This window comes from Castor canadensis, chromosome 9 (assembly GCF_047511655.1).
Source record: "Castor canadensis chromosome 9, mCasCan1.hap1v2, whole genome shotgun sequence".
NCBI classification, from domain to species: Eukaryota; Metazoa; Chordata; class Mammalia; order Rodentia; family Castoridae; genus Castor; species Castor canadensis.
In genome coordinates, this window is record NC_133394.1 from 129,779,768 (window position 1) to 129,785,767 (window position 6,000).

Genomic DNA, 6,000 nt, shown 5'->3' on the forward strand with positions numbered 1-6,000 from the left:
ATTTTGTTGAATATATTACAAATTCCTTTTGCTTGCACCTGTTCTCCTTCTTTAATGCCCAGGATTCTCATGTTTGGTCTTTTGATGGAGTTGGTGAGTTCTTGCATATTCCTTTCATAGATCTTGAGTTCTGTGACTAATAGTTCTTCAGTTTTTCCTTTAATTACCATTTCATCTATGAGTTCTGAGATTTTGTCTTTTGCTTGTTCTAGATTGATGGATTGGCCTTCCATTGTGTTTTGTATTTCTGTTTCCTTCTTTTTTCTGAGGTTTTCCATATCATGGGTCCCTTCCTCTTTAGTATTGTCAATTTTTTATCTTAATTAATTTATCTATCTATTTATGGTGTTTTCTGTTTCATTTTGGTGTTTATTTAGGGCTCCTATGAGTTCATTTATTTGTTTTTGTGTTTTTTTATATTCTTTATTTTCGTTGTCTTGAAATTTCTTGAATGGCTCCTGTACATTTTGGTTGACCATGTCTAATATCACCTCTGTGGAATTCTCATGGATTACTGTCAGGATTTCTTCTTTCATGGTGTTCTTGTGGGCTTTATTGAGTTCCTTGGTATAGTTTATCTTTGTTTTGTTGGAGTCTGGATCTGGGTATCCTTTTTCTTAATTTCCTTCTGAATCCTGTACTAATTTATTTTGGGAAAGAGATGGTTTCCTTCTCTCTTTTTTTGTCTTTTTTTTTTTGTCTTTCATCATTCCACTTGGTACTTTTTCTGTCCCTGGTCTTTGTGTAATTTAGTATTAGCTAACTTACAATAGTAAAACTAACAAAACCAAAAAAGAAGGAGAAAAAAGAAAAAGAAAAAGAAAGAAGTGAAAAAAATGGGAAAACAAGAAATCAACAGGGAAATATGGTGGACAATCAGACAGCAGACAAGACAAACAAACACTTAATGAAAAGAGAAAAAAGAAAAAAAAATCCCCAGTTCAGGAACAGTAGAATTTCAGACTTAGTAGTTCTGGTGTTACTCCTTGAGCATCCAAACCTGTTTGCCTGCATCTCCTAGGCAGGTTTAGATACAGTGTCTGGTGGTGCTGAAGCCCTCCTGTCATGGGTGGCAGCCATTGTGCCAGCAGGCTGGTGGGCAGGTGCTGGCCCAGCAGGACTGCGGGGCATAGATCTGGCAGGCTGGCAGGCAGGCTGAGGCCTGTTGGGCTGGTGGGAGGTGGCCTGGCATGTGTGTGGGGCAGTGGCCAGTGTGCTGGTGGGCCTGCAGGGTCAAGATCCAGTGGGCTGGCTAGCGGTGGCCTGGCTGTTCTGTGGGGCAGAGGCCTGGCGCGCTGGTGGACGTGGAGGTGTAGGAGTGGTGGCCTACCTGCTCTTTCAGTGTATTGTGGCATGGTGAAGTCTTCCATGGGCCAGGGGTTCAAGGTGCAGAAGTTTCAGCTCTCCCTGGTGCTTTACCTCAGTCAAGTGTGTCTCCAGCGTCTCAGCAAGGTCCCTGTTTCACAGAGGTCATGCAATCTGCTATGTCCCTGTCACCATTTTGGATCCTGTGCTATAAAAGACATTCTAATAATTCACTTTTTGTTAATAGAAGTTTCTGAATAAGCAATTTGAAAATTGCATCTTCCTCCTTGCAAAAATTTTTGAACTTGCTAAATTTTTTCTGTATTGCTTTGAAAATTTTTACACATTAAATGTATCAATAACACATAAAGCTTTAAATGATATTTTGGAGAAAAAAGAATTTCACTTAACCTGTGTATTATACTAAAACATTTTTTCTGAAAATTATTTTCTATTTTCAAAACATAAAAGTAATCAGTCATTCAAAACTGCCAATTGTCTTTGAAAAAAAATGATTAAGCTTTTGTTTTTTAAACCCATTTTCAATATGCACAGTAAAATACTATATTGAATAAGTAACTCCAAAACAATCTGTCTCCCTTTTAAAATAATTGAGACATATTTTTAAAATATTTCTCCCATGTGTTAGTCCAATTAAATTAAAATGACAACAGGCTAGAATATGGAAAACATACTTTTGAAGGCCTATCATGAACTTTGTACACATCACATAACCTCCATCTGTCTGTGTTTTGTCAACCATACATTGGTGGAAATTTAGTTCAAGTTCTAACATTTCAAAGTTTTGTAACATTAATATGTACTCAAAGTAGTATATACATTTTCATCAATTACTTTTGAAGATTGAGCAAGTTGAAAGCACCAGTGACCATTAATATTTCCTTCATGTGTTAGAAATTCACTTTGATTCAACAGACAAGAATAAATATGCTGGGCATCAGTGGCTCATGCCTGTAATCCTAGCTACTCAGGAGGCAGAGATCAGGAGGATCACAGTTCAAAGCCAGTCCAGAGAAATAGTTCTGTGAGACCCTATCAAGAAAAAACTCTTCACTAAAAAGGACTGGTGGAGTAGCTGAAGCTGTAAGCCCTGAGTTCAAAATCCAGTGCTGTAAAAAATGGATAAATAAAAAATTTAAAAATCATAGTGCATTGATATTTATTATGTATCCATTGAAACCAATGTTATTTCAGCTACTGTTATATATAATGACTTCAATATCCATTATGCTGTTTATTTTATCCAGGGAATATTTTTCAGAAAATGTTTTATTTTACAAAGAATATACATTTTTTATAACCTTAAATAGCAATAAATTCCTTTCTACTTCTGGAAAGTTTAAAAGACACATTGTTTAATTACTTTTCAAACATCAGTGGAAATCAAGAGTCATTTTCTCAATAATGAACTTGACACTTCAACTTGAAAAAAAACTGACTTAAGTTCTGTTAAAACTTTCTTGAGGAATTTTTTCTTATTTGATTTTGAACAATAATGATGGTCCTAGTTTTGGGCCATGGATGTAAAAGAGAAAGAGCAATAAAGAGGGAAAGAAAATTTAAATTCCTTATTAATGAACACTACACAAAAACTAAGTTCATCTTTACAACATATGATAGACTTGCAAATATCACCAAGTGAAAGCAAATGAAAGCATTATTATGAATTTAAATGTGCTTGATAAGTATTCGTGTCTTCCCCAGAAATATCAGTGAGGATATCTAAGGAAATCTCATATTGTAGTAAAAATATACCTCAAATCATTGCCAGAATTTTTAAGCAAAATTGCTCCTGTGAGTCCTGTTCATTTTCATTACTATATTACAAAAATTTTAACCATGACCCACTGCAAAGGTACTAAATGGATCTTAACCTAGTAAAAGGCAACAAACTACATATCAAAAAGTGCCAAAATTGTGGAGAAAGTTTTTTTTTTTTTTCCTACATGGTTTGTTACCAGCACATTTAAGAAGTGAATATTGGCTTAGTAGGAACTTAGAAATGGAAACTTCTGAACATATTCAGTAAAACAAGCTATGATGCATCACAAGGGATGAGGGATCATAAGTGGATTTTCATCAACTGCATTCCTTTCCCCCTTTGTCCTTCAGTGAATCATACATTCCTTTCTTTTTTTCCCCCTCCTTTCTCCAAAGCACTCCTGAGGGCTAGTTAAATCAAGATAGAACATTCACCTACTGACTGCTTCAGTCCTTGAGAAGAATGTAACAGAATTAAGGAAAGAAAAACAGAGAGTAACAGGAATGGAACAGAAAAACCCAATTTGAAAAAGAAAATCATAGGCAATTATCAATAATTCAAAGCTACCACTAAACTCTAGCACCCAATAACTTCAAACTCTAGTTTAAAAATTACTTACCCACAACAAGAGTATGTTAGATTCATTATGTAAATTTTAGACAGCATTAATTTGTTAAGTGTATCCAAGTTTCTATTATAAATTTATTCTATATTCCTTTTCCCTCAGTAAAAGGTCTGAGTTGATATCATTAAAATCCTCACATTAGAGATATGTATTCTGCAGTGAAAAGAGATTAAGAAAGGTACTTATAGTTATCTATAAACAGATGCCACATACTCTACTAATCAATAATCAAAGGGGTCCTAGTTAATTTTACAACTTTTCCCATGTCAATGTAATTTTACACAAAGAGAAATCTAAGATTCATTAGGAAAAAAATGCTTAAACTAATTCTGTAAGATTATTCCACTGCTCCATCTTTTTGTATGCTGGCCAGGGCAGTTGGAATTCTAGCATTAATGTTTTGTGGAGGCCAACTATTGTGTTTTAAAGTTAGTTAGGGAGATTCAATGTTAACTTAGAAGACTTTTTCTTCTGTGTTCAGAGTTTTTTTTTTTGAAGAGTATCAAAGGAATGACTGGACTGACATTTGTAAGAGGAATGATATCAAGTTAATGTACACAACTTTATACAAAAGCATAATAGATGTACACAAGGTGCTAATCTAATATGCTTGTGCTTATCTAAGTGTCTCCTGATAACTGTTATCCTGGAAGAAATTGTTCAGATTTCATTGATTTTGTTTCCCTTATTTTCCAAATACTTTTGCCTGAGTATTGCTTCAAAACTCAAACTTATTACTCAGAAGTCAGGAAATTGCTCAAATAATAGCTTTTAATAAGAGTCTTATTGAATACTAAGAAATATGTAATTCCCACCAATGTGCTGCAGTTGTGACTGACTTATCTGTGTGTTCTGTCTAATTGGAGATTGCCCTGTCTGAATTCATATTTTCTTTGTTGAGTCTACATTTTCATCAGCAACAATTTCCTGCCATAGACAGTTTCTAAACCTCTCTGGTGTTGAAACAATCACCTACTTAGGAATTTCAGAGTTTTTGTTTCTATTCTCATATAGCTATTATAAGAAAATTTCTATCATATTTATACGATTTCCTGAAAGGGAAAACAAGAACTTTGGGAAAAAATAAAATGAGTAAAATGTGAAAAGGAAAGTGTGCACTTAGTTGGATATGATTGGTAATTCCATTTCCTTAAGTTTTTAATGTCTAGAATTTTAAAATAATAAGATAAAGAGTTTATTACAGAGCCAACAAACCACTATAAGTTTGCTGTCTTCAGTGCAGTGCACTATAATTGAAGAGAGAAAATACAATAAAAGTTATGGGATAAGCTTCTGGGATCTAACTCCAATTCTGTCAGTTGGACAGATTATATGTACCCTAAGAAATAAAAAGTGCTAGAATAAAATTTCTGTAATCTGATTAGAAACCTGAGGTTTCCTAAGTAAAGAAGACATACTTGTGGATAAACATGCGAAATATATCAATATCTATGTTTATTGCAGGATTATTTATGAGTTAAGATATGGAAACAACTTAAGTGCCTGTGGATCTCACATATGTGATATTTTATTTACCCATTTATCATGGACAATTTAAGTTACATACACACTATACAGGCATGACATATGACATACATACAATATATGTTTTACACATAATACACAAGTGTATGTATACAATATAACATAGAATATACACATGTAATGTGTGTATATAATACTACACATGCATGGGGATAATGCAATTTTTTCAGCCATTAAAAAAAGAGGAAAGTATGATCATTTGCAATGACATAGTTGAAATGAGTACAGAATGAGAAGTGAAATAAGCCAGACAAAGAAAGGCAAGTACTGTATGACCTCACTTGTGTATGAGCCAAAATCATAGAAGCAGAGAGTAAAACAATGGTTTTCAGTGGTGAGGGAGGGTAGGAGATTGGAGAAATAGGAAGATGTTAATACAAAGATATAAACTTTCAGTTACAAGATGAATAATTTCATGACATGAAATATGCAGCAAAGTGACTATAGTTAATAATACTGAATTGTTATTTGAAAACGTAAGGAGAGTAGATTTTAAGAGCCCTCACTAACCAATCCCCTATCACACACAAAGGTATCTGGTAATGAATATGTTAACAAATTTGTGGCAATCATTTTACAACCTATACACATATCAAATCATCCACAAGGCATACCTTGAAAACATAAAATTTTACTGGACATGATGCCACACAGCTGTCATTCCAGCTACATGAGAAGAGGAAATGGGACATTGCAGTTTGAGGCCAACTAGGCCAAAAAAGTCAGGGAAACCCTTGCTCAT